Below are 15,795 nucleotides of genomic sequence, written 5' to 3' on the forward strand. Positions count from 1 at the left end.
AGCCAGCCAGGGGAAGGCAAGGGAGGGAAGGAAGGAGGTCAAGGCCTGAGAAATTAAATGTTCATAAATGTAAGCCCGGCACTCACAAAGTAGGGCAAAGCCATTAGTGCTCATTAAAGTTTAATACCTGTCGGAGCCCCTGCGGCCCTGGTGGACACCGCTTTAATTTGATGGGTGTAGAGGGGAATTCTCAAATAATCATGGAGGCTGGGGGCTTGCTTTTCTCATGTGAACATGAAGAGGACATTGAGCTTTGAGCTTCACCTTCAAGCCAGTGATGAGGTGGGTCCTTGGGTTCAGAGGTCTTGGGGGGGGGGGGTCTGCCCTTGGGACTGTCGCCCGTGCCGGTCCTTTGTGGGGCTTCTGGTCTTGTCCTGGTCAGCCCTTCTGCTGCTCTCGTCTCTGCCGGTTCACTTCAAGGTTCACTCCAAGGCCCCGCCAGGAGCCAGGTGCGAGCTTCCCCTACGCAAGTCCCTGGGGGATTCGCTATTACCTTATCTGTCTTAGCTGGACTAGAAGCCCCCTTATCTCCCCCTCCCTCCCAGCATCTGTTTTCGTGCCGCAAAGTAAACCTTTCCGTCCTGTTTCCCACTGCCTCCAGAAAGCTGGCCTTCCCTGGGTACCAGGAACACCCTCTGTGCAGTCCCCAGTTCCGCCAACATACAGTTTCTGGGCTCAGTGTATGGAAACTCAACCAAGGGCACGCTGGAAGCATCCCTGGAAGGCTTCCTGGAGGAGGTGGCACTCGAATTGGGCCTCAAAGGATGTAGGGGGGAATTCTCTGTTGGGGAAAGTGAGCATGTGGGGAAGACAGAGGCTTGGGCACATTGAAAAGGGGAGGCTGGAGGTTTGGGGCATTGCAGCCACAGCAAGGTGGGAGATGAACAGGAAGGAGGGTCTGGGGCAAGTTGGGACAGGCTAAGAGTTTGGACATTGCCCTGAACCCCTGGTCTGAGAATGGAATGGACCAGGCCCAGGAAAATCGAAGGCTTCAGAGCAGTGTTGGCTCCAGAGCATGTTACAAAGGAAAGAAAGGAAGAAACTGAGATTGGGACATCCCTACTGTGCGCCAGGCTCTTCCATGTGAGAAAGGCAGCGTGCGTCTCCCCATTCCACAGGTGGACAGACTGAGGCCAGCGTGTGGGTCCGGTCTGCCCAAGGGTGGAGCAGGAATTCAAAGGGCTGTCTCCAAGCCAGCAGGCCTGGCCGGGCTGGACACAGGCTGGTATATGTACCAGCCGGAGATACCCTCCCTGTGGCCAGTGCCCAGGTCTGTGGCTCCGGCTCCTGGCCAGGTGCCATGCCCAGCCCTCGCCACAGCGGCTCCAAGCCTCCGTTCTCAGCAGGGCTCCCAAGAAAACCCTTTGCATCTTTCGGCTCACCCTTAATAAATGCTCCTTCCATCTGTCACCTCCGCCCTCCCCTGCCCACGCTCTCCAGGGGCCTGCCCACAACAGCTCCTAAATCATCCACCGCCTGCCTGCTCCCAGCTTCCTCCTGGCTGCCCGCTGCCCTCCCCAGGCCTCAGCCCCTTTCCCAGGCTGGCCTGGAGCAGAGCGAGCCCAGAATAGATCTGGAGGGAGAGGAAAACCGCAAATGCGCAGGCCTGCAGAGGGATGCCGTGGGGAGTCCCGCAGGACGTGGGGTCGCCCCAGACTAGACCCAAGACCCCTGCCTGGCGCCTGGAGCTCCTTGTGTCCACTGAACTCTGGAGTACTCTGGGGGTTTTTCCTCCTTCTTTCTCCGAAACATTCTCTCCAATATGAATGGGGCCGTTGAGAGCATTCTCTCAGACCGGGGCTGCCAGCTCCATTCCACTCCCTCACAGCTCATGTGCTGTGTGGAAGCCCCCTTGGATTGCCTGAGAAAGGGGTGGGATGTAAGCAGCCCTGTCCCTTCTGCTCTCCAGCCTCCCCCCAGCCTCTTCTGCGCAGGCTCAGGTAGTGCGGGGGGGGGGGGGGGGGAGTGGGCGGGTGTATCTTGTTTTAAGAGGCAGGAAATATTCGGCCGCAGGCCCCAGCGCAGACAGGCCCGGGCCTGAACTCCAGACCCGAGCAGATTTGCTGCTCCCTTCCCGGAGCCCCGCGGCCCCCACTTCCAGCCCCCTGCACCCCTGCGGCCGCTGCCAGAGGCGGGCTGCCCACCGCCAGGCGCCAGTGACGAAACCAGTTGGCCCAGGGCCCTGGCGGCTCCCTCCACTCCCCCACTGGGGAAAGGGGAAGCTGTGTGCGGTCCGGGGCACGCAGGCCATTTCCAACTTCTCCCAAGGGGCCCGGGTGGCCATCTAGGGGCTGCCTGAATGGCATGGGGCCCCTTGGGGGGGTCACAGGCCCAAGTGGGGACTGGAGCTGGGGTTGGCGTCCCAGGAGGCCACACGTGGAATGCTTTAGCACTGGGGAGCCTGTCCACGGGCTGCCGCCTGTGACCCCAGGGGCAGTGAACCTCAGATGACAGGAGGAGGGAGGGGGGACCAGGAACAAGTGATCAGGAGGGGACCCGCTGGCTCGGGGGTGCAGGGCAAGTATGGAGCAGGTGGAAAAGGAGAGGAGCCAGCACCCCGGGGCCCTCCCTTGCTCTCCCTGCCCCCTGTGAAGTCCTGTGGGGAGGAAGGAAGCAGGGGAGGCTTGCTTTCACCACACACTCAGTGAAGGGCTCCAGTACCTTCTCTGGTCCCATGGCAAAGCAGAGGGTTTCCTCCCCTTTCTTGGATGGAGAAATAGATAGAGGCTCAGAGAGGCAGAGTGCTGGACCCAGAGCCACACAGCAAGTCTTGCCGGCCCATGAGCCCCACCCCGACACAGAGATACACACACACACACACACACACACGTGTGTGCGTGCACACACAGACACACTCCTCTTTGTGCCTGCCCCCCACCCCACCCCGCCACTTCGGGCATTGTGCTGTCCACACTGCACAGGCAGGTGTCTGGTGTTGGTGTCCCCTTATTTCATCCCAGCCCAGAGCACGTGGTTGCCGTGGGGCGGCTGGTGGAGGGACTAATTCTGGAGACGGAGCCCTCCTCCCAGCTCCTGGAGCTGTCACGTCCGAATTCACGAGGTTCCAAAGTCACCTTCTGGGCAGGGAGCCTAGGTCTCTGACTCAGCCCCTGGGCCTCCCCAGAGCTTCTGCCGGCGCGGGCGGCACCACCTGCCGGCCGCACAGCCATCTGGCCCCGCTCAAGGATGCCTGTCAGCTTCACACCTTGGGCTTCTGCGCCCCAGCTTCTCTGGGGACCTGCTGGCCTTGTGCTACAGGATTGAAATGACAAGGGAAGGGAGCCCCTCCTGCAGGGATGATTTATAGTCAGGCATTGCCCCTGGGACACTCCCCTGGAGCCCTCACGGGAGGAGGCGTGAGGCTTCAAATGCTGAATGAGCCACAGGAGCCCCAAGAGCTGGGGCCACCCCTGACAACATCCCTTTACAGAATCCCAAGGCCTGGGCTCCACCCCACAGACCAATTAATGCAGAAGCTCAGGGTGAGAGATTCCAGGCCTTGGTGTATTTTCAAAGCTTCTGGGTGATTCCACGGGCCACCCAGGCAAAGAACCTCGCAGAGATGCTCCTCGGCATTCTGGAGCGTGCTAGAGCCAGGTCTCTGAGGTTCAAACCCTGACCATGGATGTTGGCTCTCTGCACCTCAGTGTCTCCCTCTCCAAAATGGGCATGACGATAGTACCGATTCCCACAGATGGTGATGAGGGTTACATGAGTTCATGCCCGTGGAAAGCAGAAGTGCCTGCCGGGTAAGTGGGGTGGGCGTGTTAGTAACGTCCTTCTTGGTCAGCACAGGAAGCCGGGCAGGGACCTGAGAACCCACTCCCTCCCAGGTCAGGAGGCCGAGGCTTGGAGGTGGCCCGCCTGGGTTCAGTCCCGGCTCCACCGCTGGCTGCCTTTGGGAAAACGGTGGCATCCCCATCTGCGTGTATGGAGTGGGGACATACCTGCCCCCTAAGGCTGTGGCAAGCATAGACCGAGGTTACACGGACCTCGGTGCCCCCAGCTGTGATATGGGACCGGGGAGAGAGGGCCAGGAGTGAGGGACCCATTTCAGATTCCTACAGCTCTGGTGGTGTAGCGAAGGGGCACAACCAAACCGCTCAACCTGGTGCCAGGTTCCTGGGCCAGGGGACAACATCCCTCCCTCGTCACTTGGTCCTGCTCAGAGGAGTGTGTGTGCATGTGTGTGTGTAGATATATTTAGATGTGTGTGGACGTATGTGTGATGAGTGTTGTGTGTATATGCACACGTGGTGTGTAGTCGTGCATATGTGGCTATGTGCCGTGTGTGATTCGTGGGTGGTGTACTGTGTGCACAAGTACTCGTGTGTGGTGTCTGTTCTTTGTAAAGATGTGGATGTGTGCACGTGTGTGGTGTGAGTGCGCAGGGCACGGGTTTGTGTATGTGCACTTGGGTGTGCGTGGACGTGTGTGTGCAGTGTGGGTGGGGGCCCTACGCAGCAGCAGCAGCTAAGCCTCAGCTCCGGACCCTCACACTCACAGGGATCTGCCCCGTTTGCAGGGCCTGCGGGGTCCCCCCAGCTCCAAGCCCTCCTCAGCTGCCTGCCACCCCAGCAGACCCCTGCTACCCAGGGGGGTTCAGTCCCCAGCAGCTGCAGAGTCTTTACCGTGGCTCACTGTGAAACAGTTGATGCGTTTGAAAAGGATATAGAGTAATATAACCACTCCTGCACCCCCACCTGGCCTCTGGAGGAGGGCGCTACCAGCATGGCTGGACCCCCACTCAGAGTTTCGTCTCCTCCCAGTCCCTGCAGGCCCCTGGGTAAGCTTTACCAGTTTTCCCAGCTCTCCTGCCTCAGTTTGCTTACCTATAAAGTGGCAATAATCGCAGTACCCAGTTCATTAGTCAGCACACGTTCCCTGAGCACCTGCTAGGGGCCAAGCCCTGCCCTGGGCACGGGGCTACAGCAGTTGGTGAGGCAGACCCAGCCTCTGCCCTTATGGGGCACGCATGTTCTAGTGAGTTTGGGGAAGGGACAAATAAGGAACATGTGCAAAGCTCCTAGAATGGCCCTGCAGGTAGCAAGCGCTCTTCCCTCCAGACTCCCATCTTGCCGGCTGCTGAGAGGTCACTGCTGGCCAGGGGCTGACCCTGGATCCCCAGGCCCAGCTCGCAGCCTGGCTCCAGAGGGCCTTGCCTGGCCCTGGGGGCTGTGAAGTCCAGCCACTGCAGGCAGCAGTCCCCGAGCAGGCCCAAAGTGAACCCTGGTGGCTTCCTGCAGGGCCCTCAGGCTATGGCCACACCAAGCCCCTGGCACTTAACAACGGCATCGCCAAGCCAGCACCTTGAATAATTCATGCTCGTTCTTCAGAAGTCAGGAAAAAATATGGAGTTATCCACCAAACATTGCTCCAGCCCTCCCCACTCTGCTGAGGTTTCAAGATCATCAAAATATGGGAAAACAAGGGTGTGTGTGTGTGTGTGTGTGTGTGTGTGTGTGTGTGTGTGTCGCGCACGCATCCAGTTGGAAGGAGACTCAGCCAACCTGGCTCAAACCATGCAAATATCTGTTTGCAAGAGGAGGCCGCTGGGCCTGAGGCCTGGTTTGAGTATCCAAATTAGTAAAGGGTGCAAATCCACAGACCCTGCACCCCTCCCCACCCCGTGGCCCCAGAGACACCTCCCTCCCAAGATCTCCATGTGGATTCCAAACTGTGGAAGCGTGAGCGGGGAGCAAATGGTGCCCAGGACCCAAGGAGCTGGCTTTCTGACCTCTGCCAGGTGGGCACAGTGGCGGGTGGGGGCGGGGGGTGGGCGCCAGGGGGGACCCTGCCCAGGCAGGAGAGGGAGTGAGCAAGATGTCATGCATTATTCAACAGCTCCTGATTTCACATTATTCTCCCTGATACTTTTACAACCTGTCAGTAAATAAAAAGATTCTACATTATTTATAGAAATGGAGCAGAATTGGCCACGAGGATTTAGTATTGCTATTATTAGAGAGTCCTTGGGACCATCAGGACGGGGTGGGGCAGGTGGGGCACTGGGCGGGGGTTGGGGGAGCAGATTCAGAGATTCTGCTGCCCCAGCTGGAGGGGAGTGCAGTTTGGTTTGCTGACCTCAAGGGGTACATGCTGACCTTCTTGTGGGCCCCTCCCCCAAACTCAGGCACCAGGAAGACCAGCTGGCCCAGAGGCAGGTGGCTATCTACCTGGCTGGCGCGCAGGTCCTCCTGGGGGAGACCACAGCCGGTCCCACCACCTCCGCCCCCTTCCAGGGGCAGGCGGCCAACGTGCTGGTGGCCATAGCCGTGGCCACAGGGTGGTGGGAGGGGACTCCCCATATGGGGGCCCATGGAGGCTGCGTGCTGAGAGAGACGTTGCAGAGTGTGCAGGAGGCTCTGCTTGCCAGCATTTATGGAGCACCTTCTGTGTACACCAGGCTCCGCGCACAGGGTCAAGGGCAAGGCAGGCCTCCCAGGGATTTATTGCGTTTAGAGTCCCTTTGTCCTCACACTGTCAGGTCACGGGTCCGGTCGGAGTTTGAGAATAGCAGCTGCAGACAGGTCAGGGGATGGATGATCCCTGGTGTGGGGTGCCCCACTCTTCACCTTCACAGACACCGAATCCTGCCCGGCCGCCTCCCCTGGCGAGTCCCTGCCGCCTCCCAGAGGCTTTAGCAGTTAGTACCTTGCAGGGGCAGACCGGCGGCCGCCCTGCTGTCAGAGCAGTGTTTCTCAGTTTGGGTTCCACCTGCACTCTCCCGGAATTTTTAAGCTCTGTGCTCTCCGCCGTTCTGAAGGCAGTCTGAATGGAATTAACATGAGCATATTCTGGCATTTCTGAGGCCCTTGGGGCCTGGGTCTGTGGGCAGTCACATCCACACGGAGCTCACCTTGGGACAACAGGGAGTCCCGCACACATCAGGTTTCTCAGACTGGAGCCTGGACACATCGTGGGGCAACCATTTCCCTCCTGAGTCCTCCAGCCCCCAACCTGAGAGGCCCTGTTCCAGAGAGGGCAAGAACTATATGCCGTTTACCTGTAAGCCCAGCGTCCAGCACATAGTGTGTGCCCTTCAGGATCTGGTGTTGAGTCGGTTAAGAAGTTAGCCATCCAGGTGAGGAGGTGGAGCCAGGACCCTGGTGTTTCCCAGACTGAGCCCAGAGTTGCTGAGGGGCCCCGGGAGCAGAGATCTTGGTGGGTGCAGTTGGTCAGGGAAGCTGGCCGTGAAGGGGACGCTGGGGTGGACCTGGAAGGAGTGAGCCTACTTCACAAAAGGACAGCTTCGCAGGTGAGAATGAGCCTGTGGGGTGGCCGTGCTCGGAGCAGAGGCTGGAGATGAGAGTGGGGGCTGCAGAATCACAGGACAGTGCTTTCCAAAGGACATGCCCCTGGGGCTCTCTGGCTGGGTGCAGCAGCTAGGTATTACTGCGTAACAAATTCCACCAAAACTGAGTGCCTCTGCGCCAGTTTATGATCTCCTAGTCTCTGAAGATCAGGAATCTGGGTGCAGCTTAGCAGGATCTCCTGCTGCCAGACCCTTATAAGCTCCAGGTGCCGGCCGGGGCTGCAGGCTCATCTGAAGGACCCCTCTTCAGCTCACTCCTGCATTCATTAGCAGGATCCAGTTCCTCGAGGGCTGTTGGACCGGGGGCCTCAGCCCCTTGCTGGGTGTTGGCTAGAGGCCTCCCTTGGTTCCTGGCCACGTGGCCCTCTCCCACGTGGCAGCCCACAACATGGCAACCGGCTTTGTGGAAGTGAGCAAGCCAGGAAGGCAGGAGAGTTTGTGACGGTGGGAGAGGGTGGTTGCAGCCTCTAGAAACTGATCTCGGCAGCAATGTCCCGTCTCATTTTCCATGCTGTGTTCATAAGAGACCAGACCCTACGTCCAGCCCCTGCTGAAGGGGCCTGAACCCAGGGGGCCGGACCTGGCAAAGCTGCCCCAACGATGAACGTTAGAACAGAGGGTCCTTCAGCCAGTTGACTTTGACATGTTAACCTGTGTACCTTGCAAGTCTTCAGGGGAGGGATGAACTTAGCAGCGTTTCCACAGAGGCACCGGCCAAAGGATCATCAGGGGTTCAGGGGATGGTTCTGTGAGGCACAGGGCACGGAGTGAGGTTGAGGGGCTTACCCTTGGCCTCTGTGGGCAGGGGTGTTCGGGAACTGGCCGAGCTTGTGCAGTGTGGGGCAGGGGGCTCATCCCAGTTCTCCAAGACGTCTCCGCCATGACCCCGGGCTCTGGCGGCCGTGAAGCAAGACCGCCGCTGGGCAGACCCGTGTGCCCCTGCCTGGCGCTGCGGTCAGCAGGGCCAGCTCCAGCATTAGTGGGTCCAGGTGCAAGATGGAGGCCCATCCCGCCTTCCCATGCGCCTGCCACCCAAGCCACAGCAGAAGGGCCATGCCCGCACAGTCGGTCGCAGCCCCAGGACGTGCCCAGTGCCTGGGTGGGGGTGGGTAAGGGGGACCAGGGGCAGAGGTGAGGACAGCCTCCCCACCCCCCCCCCCCCCAGAGCCTGTTCTGTGCAGCCTGGCTGCTGTGCTGGGGGCAGGGCGGCCGTGGGAGGTGGGCCCCCTGCTGGGCCACGGCTTCAAGCCCCGACTCCCGCATGGGCCACTGTCCCTTCAGACCTCACTCACGAGACACCAGTTTACAGACAAAGTGATTAGGGTGTAAAGGTGCTGAGTACAGAGCCCGTATTCGTGGCTGGGACGCGGGGCTGTGTTCGAGTCCTGCGGCAGCCGGAACAAACCACCACGAAGTCCATGGCCAGATTCTGTGTGGCCGGGCTGAAACCAAAATGTAGGTGGGCCCTGCTCCTCCAGGACTCTGGGGCATCCGTTCCTGGCCTCTTGCGGCCTTGGGTGGGGCTGGCGTGGCTCAGCTCAGGGGGCACCTGGCCTCCGAGGCCAGCATCTTCAAGCCTCTGCCCCGTCTCTGCATGGCCTTCTCCCGCGTGCGTCAAAGCTCCCTCTGCCTCCCTCTTAAAAGGATGCATGTGATTGCATGTCGGATGATCCAGGCTAATCCCCCTAATTCAAAGCCTTAACTTCATCGTACCTGCAGACTCTTTTTTTTTTTTTTTTTTTTTTTTTTTTGCTATATAGGGTAACCTATTTAAGGTCTCAGGGTCTAGGACAGGGACATCTTCGGGGCCATTGGTCAGCCCTGTGTGACTGCTCTGGCCAGGCACTCATGAAACCAGTCCTGGCATTTCTTCAGGTGCAGGTTACCAGGCTGAACCTTTGCCCTACATGTGTGAAGTCAGGTTTCTGCTCACAGAAGCCCCGGCTTCTGGAAGGTTCCATGCTACTGCTGCGGCTGCTGGAAACCCACAGGGAACACCCCTTCAAGCCCCAGCTGTTCTGCTTGCTTCCTGGCTGACCCGTGGGGTCGGAGTGCTCGTTCCTATTCAAAAGCCCTTGTGTTTCTACACACCCTGCCAACTCAGCGTGACACTTAGCGGCTGTCATGCTTGCGTGGGTAGCTGGATCCCTGGCCCTGGTGCCAGGAGTGCAGAGCCAGGCCTGGGATCTGCACGGCAGCAAACGGCACAGGGTCGCTGGCCACCTCACTCCAGGCAGGAGACCATGGGACCCTGGTGTCCTGAAACAGAACACACTTGAGGTAGCCGGGGTGTGGGGGGACAAGGTGTCTGTCGGGGGTTGGGGAAATGGGGAGATGAGCAGCTTCAAGGGCTTCTCCCCGGGAGGAGCAGGGGCATCCCTGGGCCCTCGGACGGGACGTTGCTGAAGACACGAAGACTCGTGCCGCCACTTCCCCAGCTGTCACTCCCAAGGACAGCAGCCCGTGCTCCCAGTTGAGTTTGGGGCACCATCTTTAATCGACACCATCAGTGACACCTGATGCCAGGGCAGTGGTGCACCTTGGGTCCCTGTGGTCCCCAAACTTCCTTGAGCCCACATCCTTACAATCGCATTTCGCACACACTTCCAGAAGATGTGAATTGACAGGCAGGGTACAGGCCACAGGCCTGATGAAACGGACCCCAGAAGAGCAATGCAGAAAGGATTCGGAAATTAGGTCAAAGAATGGTCACTCCCAGAACGCCACGGAGGGTGTGCACCCTCCCTGGCCTGCCCTCACATTAGAGACCACTGTTCCGTGGGGTGAGACATCAGGCCAGACACAGGACGGGGAGGGGCCCGTTTACGGGACTGACACAGGGAGAACGGATGCGTTATTGCCAAACGACTGGGGCAGTCAGGTGTTTCTCAAAGTTTTTTTTTTAAGATTGTATTTATTTGTTTTATTTTAGAGAAAGAGAGTACATGCGTGTGAGCAGGGGGAGGGGCAGAGGGAGAGGGAGGAGAGAGAATCTCAAGCAGACTCCGCGCTGAGCTCAGAGCCCGACGTGGGGCTTGATCCCATGACCCTCAGCACGACCTGAGCCGAAACCAGGAGTGGGCTGCTTAAGGGACTGAGCAACCCAGGGGCCCCTGTTTCTCAGACTTTTAGGTCTGCAACCCACAATGTGATTTTTATGTTTTATATCATGACCCGGGCCCCAGGTGCACAGATGCATCCTTGAAACACTGCTTCCCGGACTCTGGTATTTTCCATTGTGTTTTGTACCATTCACGGAATGGCTTCACAAACTCCAAAGACCTCAATGTGCCATTTGAACAACAGAGGGGTTTGAGGGTTGGTGCCACCGGGCTTCAGTGAAGGCAGAAATTGTTGCAAATTAGAAAAGCATAGATATTAGCAGCACTTAACTGTTAACACTTGGGAATCTCGTCTCCCCAACCATCGGGTCGCCCTGACCGTGCATCCTCGGGGCTCCCCATGACCCAGAACATAGAAACTGCTGAATAAGATAGCATCGATGCATGAGTACATGGACCAGTGAGTGGCTGAGTAATGAAGCCAGGATGGACCCAGCGAGTGCCCAACGTGTGCTAGAGATGAGCCGGCAAGGCAGGGCGGAGAGTGACCGTGTCCCCGGCCACCCCGAGCCGAGGGGGATAGCCAGCCCCCCGTCTCCCCACCAGCCCCATCCCGAGCAAACCCGTCCGTGGCAGGCAGCCTGTGTTGACCCCCGTAATTGGGATCTGCTGTTTGAAAGAAGATTCATTCCCTTTGCAGCTGACGACCCTGCAGAAGAGCTGGGGAGAGTGGGAGGCGAGGCCCCCAGTGGCCTCCAGAACTTAACGGCTTGTTCCCCCCTGTCCTGAAGGTGCTTGCTGCCAGCCTAGCAGTGACAGTTTTATTGGCAGGCGGGCCTGCTAGAAGGATTGTAGGCTATTTACAGTGTTGAGGCCATGGCTTTGCGAGGAGACAGTTAACATAAATTCACATGATGGATCCGTTATCACTTCATTGAACTTGTGGCGGACCCATCGAAGGCCGAGCAATAACACACTGTTTCCTGGGTTTGCACAGCCCTGGGATACATTAAATACACTTTATTTATGGCTCACCACCGCTGCACTGTGGGCAGGAGAATGCAGCTTTTGCAACTACCGTCTAATTTTATGATGAGCATTAAAGCCGGGCCTATAATTTGCACCTTTTTATTCATTAGACAGTGGTGCAGCCATAAGTCAGAAAGGCCCAGGGATTTAGATGCAGATCCAGAAGATAAACTATTGACAAGCCAGATGTATTTTTACATTAGAGCGCCTTTACAATAGTTTATGTTGAGAGTGGAATATAAATTGCATTATTAAATATGAACCGCTCTTGCAACCAGTGCTTGCTAGCAGAAGGAGGGAGGGGCCCCCGGAGCCCGGCACTGGGAGGGGCCGCCTAATTTCTCAAGGTTGAATGTGTAATTCTGCTCTGTGGGTTTCTTCCCGTTCGGACCCCATGTGGGAGCCAGCGGTGTGATGGTGTCGGGCGGGAGGGCGGGCAGGGGCAGGCTGACTCGCCTCCGAGCGGGTGGAGGTCTGGGTCCTGCCTTCAGCCCGGCTCCTTCCGGGAACGAGCGCCCGCCCAGCTGCCCGGGCGGTGGGGGCACATGCCCGCTTGCTGTCTGGAGGCATCCCGGGCTGATGGCCATAATGTGTGTTGCTTTGCTGACCTGTGGGATGCTCCTCAGAATCTTACTGGACCTTCCAGCAGCCTGTGGGATTCCTTGCTAGGAGTTTGGCAGGAACGTGGAGCTCCTGGCACCCACTGTCTGACAGGTCCCTGGTTGCCTGCTCCTGGGACGGGCTCGGAGGCCCCCAAACGTGCGTTGAGCCTCGGGCTTCTCGGCCCTGCTGCTGTTGACCTTTGGGGCTGGGTCATCCTCCGCGGGAGCCGTCCTGTGCGCTGGAGGATGTCAAACGGCATCCCCAGCCTCCACTCGCTGGGTGCCATGAGCCCCTACGCCGCCAGCTGTGGGAACCAGAAGCCGTCTCCAGACAGTGCCAATTTCTCCCGGAGTGAAGCAGCCCCAACTCGAGCCACCCGTCGGTCCCGTCGTCGGGCGGCTGAGTTCAGGCCGCAGCCCAGCCGCGTGGCACCTCCACGCCTTGGACTTTCCTGGCCTCTGGGCCCTCCCCTACAAAAGGACAGGGTCAGGGTCTCTGACTTGCTCGGCCCTAAGCTCCCTGGTTCTGGGAGGGCTGGCACAGGTGTGTGGGGAGCGGCTGCGGGATCCCCGCCTTCACTGCTGGCTCGGAGTGTCTCCTCCAGTGGGCTTGTCAGCCCCATCCCCACTGGGGAGGCCCAGGGCCCACCCGTGGTCATACACGCAGGTGGTGTTCCTAGAAGGCTGGATCCGAGTCCGGCGGGAACAGACAGGGCCCCGGGTCCCCCATATTCGCAGAGTTCCACAAGGCTAGATTGGGTTCTCAAACTCCAGCATCATCAGCACCCCCTGGAGGGTATGTTAAGATCCGTAGTGCCGGTGGGCGCCTGGGTGGCTCAGATGGTTATGCGTCTGCCTTCGGCTCAGGTCGTGATCCCAGGGTCCTGGGATCGAGTCCCATGTCGGGCTCCCTGCTCCTTGGGAGCCTGCTTCTCCCTCTGCCTCTCTCTCTCTCTCTCTCTCTCTCTCTGTCTTTCATGAATAAATAAATAAAATCTTTAAAAAAAAAAAAAAGATCCTTAGTGCCGGGCCCCACCCCAGCCTTTCGGACTCAGTGGGTCTGGGTGGGGCTGCTGGAAATGGGCTAAGCAGGAGGCTCAGCTTGGGCTTTGTTGAAGCAGGTTAGCTGCTGAGAAACAGAGGGGGTCTGACAGGACGGAAGCTGCAGGCTTGGGGCCCCAGGGCTAGGCCAGGCCACCCCTGACCCCCGGCCCTTCAGAAGCAGACCACACAGCTTGCCCACTGCCTCTCCCAGCACACTGGTCCCCCCTCAACTCCACTTCTTTGCCCATGGTGGACCGTCAGTCTCCCCCCACCCCCGCCCGCCAGTTGCCCATCCAGATAGGCACTTAGCACAAGCCCCACCTCCTCCGGGAAGCCCATCCTGACTGCTCACACTGCTAGCGCAGACAAGCCACCGCCGCCTGTGGGGTGTTGGGGACAGGCACCACCAGGAGGACGTGGCACAGAGCTGAAAGGATGGACGGCCCCAGGGTCGTCGCTGCCAGGCTGCTGACCCAGGGTCCCCTGGTGCTGTGGGGAGAACAGACCGAGGTGGGCAAGGACAGCAGCAGGGTTCTGCTGCAGTAAGCAAGACCCGGTGGTTTATAGGACAAGAGTGATAGCTTTGGAGAGAGGGATTGGTTTCGGGCTCCATTTGGAATGAAGAGCTGTCAGAATTTGCTGGCAGGTCGGACGGCGACACGAGAGGAAAAGGGAAGAGAATATCCTAGAGGGTTTGACTTGAGCCACTGGAAGGACAACATTGCCAGAAGGAATGGTTTGGGGAGAAGGAGAGGAGCCCCTTTCTGGCCTCGTTAAGAGATGCCGCTAGACACCCAAGTGGAGATCCAATTGGCAGTTGGTATTTGAGTCTGCAGCTCTGAATGTGGGTGTCCTTAGTGCACAGATGGTGCATGAAGCTGGGATCCTGGCAGAGGCCCCTGGGAGTGAGTGGTGATCAGGGAGCCCTGAGCCTGGGGCCTGCTGACACTGGGGGTGCTGGCCTGGTCACTGCAGGGCCAGCAGCAAGGGTGCACCGGCCCTGCCCTGGGGATGGCTCCCACCATGGAGCGAGGGTGCGGTGGACCACATCAGGAGACCCCCTCTAGAGTGGGGGTCAAGAGTTTAGGAAGGGACCATTTTTCCCCTTGCCTGTGGTGCAATGCTCCTCAGCCTTGAATGCCCGTTGAAATCACCTGGGGGACGCTAACCGCCCCCCCCACCGACGCCCGGGCCCCATCCCAGAAATCCTGATAGAAGAGATCTGCCTGGGGGATGTGCAGGGGAGTTTTGAGAGCCCCCAAGTGATCGGGCTATGCAGCCAGGACTGAAAACCACTGCTCTGGAACGACCTGAGTTATGGGGTGCTGGCCTCGGGCAGGACAGAGGACAGGCAGGGAGGGAGTCTTCGCTGGGAAGGCACCTGTGAGCCCCAGCTGGAACTGTTTAGTCATTCCTTCTGCTGACAGTTGTCACGGGTCTATGGCCAGTGACGTTACTGGACCAGAGCCTCAGAACTCTATTTGGAAATAGCGTCTTGGCAGATATAGTTAGTTAAGATGAGGTTATACTGGATCAAGATGGGTCTGAAAGCCAACACTATAAGGTCACATGAAGTGGCCAAGAGTTCAGGCAGCCCTCGAAGCTGGAAGAAGCAGGAAGGATCCTTCTAGAGCCTCAAGAGGGAGGGGCCCTGCCAATGCTTTGATCTTGGACCTCTGGCCCCCAGCCTGTGGGAGAACACACCCCTGGTTGTGTAAGTTCACACAGTTTATGACACTTGGTTGGGACAGCCACCGGAAACTCCTGCGGGGCCAGGCAGCTTCTGGTTCTCCCCTCGTTTGATCCTCCCCCTCACTTCACCTCGAAAGAAGCCAGGGGGCCCCCTCACTTCACCTCGAAAGAAGCCAGGGGGTGCCTGGGTGGCTCAGTTGGTTGAGCGACTGCCTTCGGCTCAGGTCGTGATCCTGGAGTCCCGGGATCGAGTCCCACGTCGGGCTCCCTGCTCGGCGGGGAGTCTGCTTCTCCCTCTGACCCTCTTCCCTCTCGTGCTCGCTATCTCTCATTCTCTCTCTCAAATAAATAAAATCTTAAAAAAAGAAAGAAAGAAAGAAGCCAGGGAGAGCACACCCCCCAGTGCTGTGAGTCCCAGGTTGTGCCGAGACTACCGCTCTGCACCTGTGCGCTCTGGGCCCGCCTGGGCCTGCGTGCCACCCATGTCCCACCCGGCCCGGCTGGCGATGGCTGGTCGGGGGACCCCCGGTGATGGGGGTGCCTGCCTGTCGCCAGCCGGGGAGCTACCCCTGCTCACCTGTGTGGGCCAGCGGCTAAGGGCAGGTGGCGTCCAGTGGCCCTGAGTCCCGGGGCGGGTGAGGCCCACCTCCAGGGCCCCCCAGAGAGGGTGGAGGGCACCCTTAAGCGGCAGTGTTGTGAACCTCCACAAGGGGGCGCCACTCGGGTCCCGCAGCTGCCCCTGTGCTCCCGCTGGGTGAGGTACTCTGTGGCCTCCTGCCCTGTTGGTCATGTCTCCTGACCCTCTGGGCCTCAGTTTCCTCTTCTGTCAAACAGGAAGAATAACAGCACCTACTCGAGGGTCGTCGGGAGGCGTACACGTGATACGTGCCGTGTTTAGCGCAGCTCCCGGCAGGCAGGGAACGCATGGGAGCATTCGTGAAATAAACTCTGGAAGGAGAGCCGGGCAGCTGGGGGTGCAGGCAGGGGCCCTGGCCTCTCGTCAACTGGGTCTCCCCGCCATCTGGGCCCAGGACGGGGCATTGGAGGGGCT

At 59.0% G+C, this 15,795-nt stretch overlaps 1 protein-coding gene across 5 annotated transcripts in view; it reads left to right on the forward strand.

The window, feature by feature from the left end:
• The window catches only part of GSE1 (Gse1 coiled-coil protein), a 398,424-nt gene that overhangs the window by 173,562 nt on the left and 209,067 nt on the right, over window positions 1-15,795 (forward strand). The gene's annotated exons all lie outside the window — the stretch shown is intronic.

This window comes from Callorhinus ursinus, unplaced genomic scaffold, assembly GCF_003265705.2.
Source record: "Callorhinus ursinus isolate GAN/ISIS: 27379988/994484 unplaced genomic scaffold, GSC_fseal_2.0 scaffold46, whole genome shotgun sequence".
Lineage (NCBI taxonomy): Eukaryota > Metazoa > Chordata > Mammalia > Carnivora > Otariidae > Callorhinus > Callorhinus ursinus.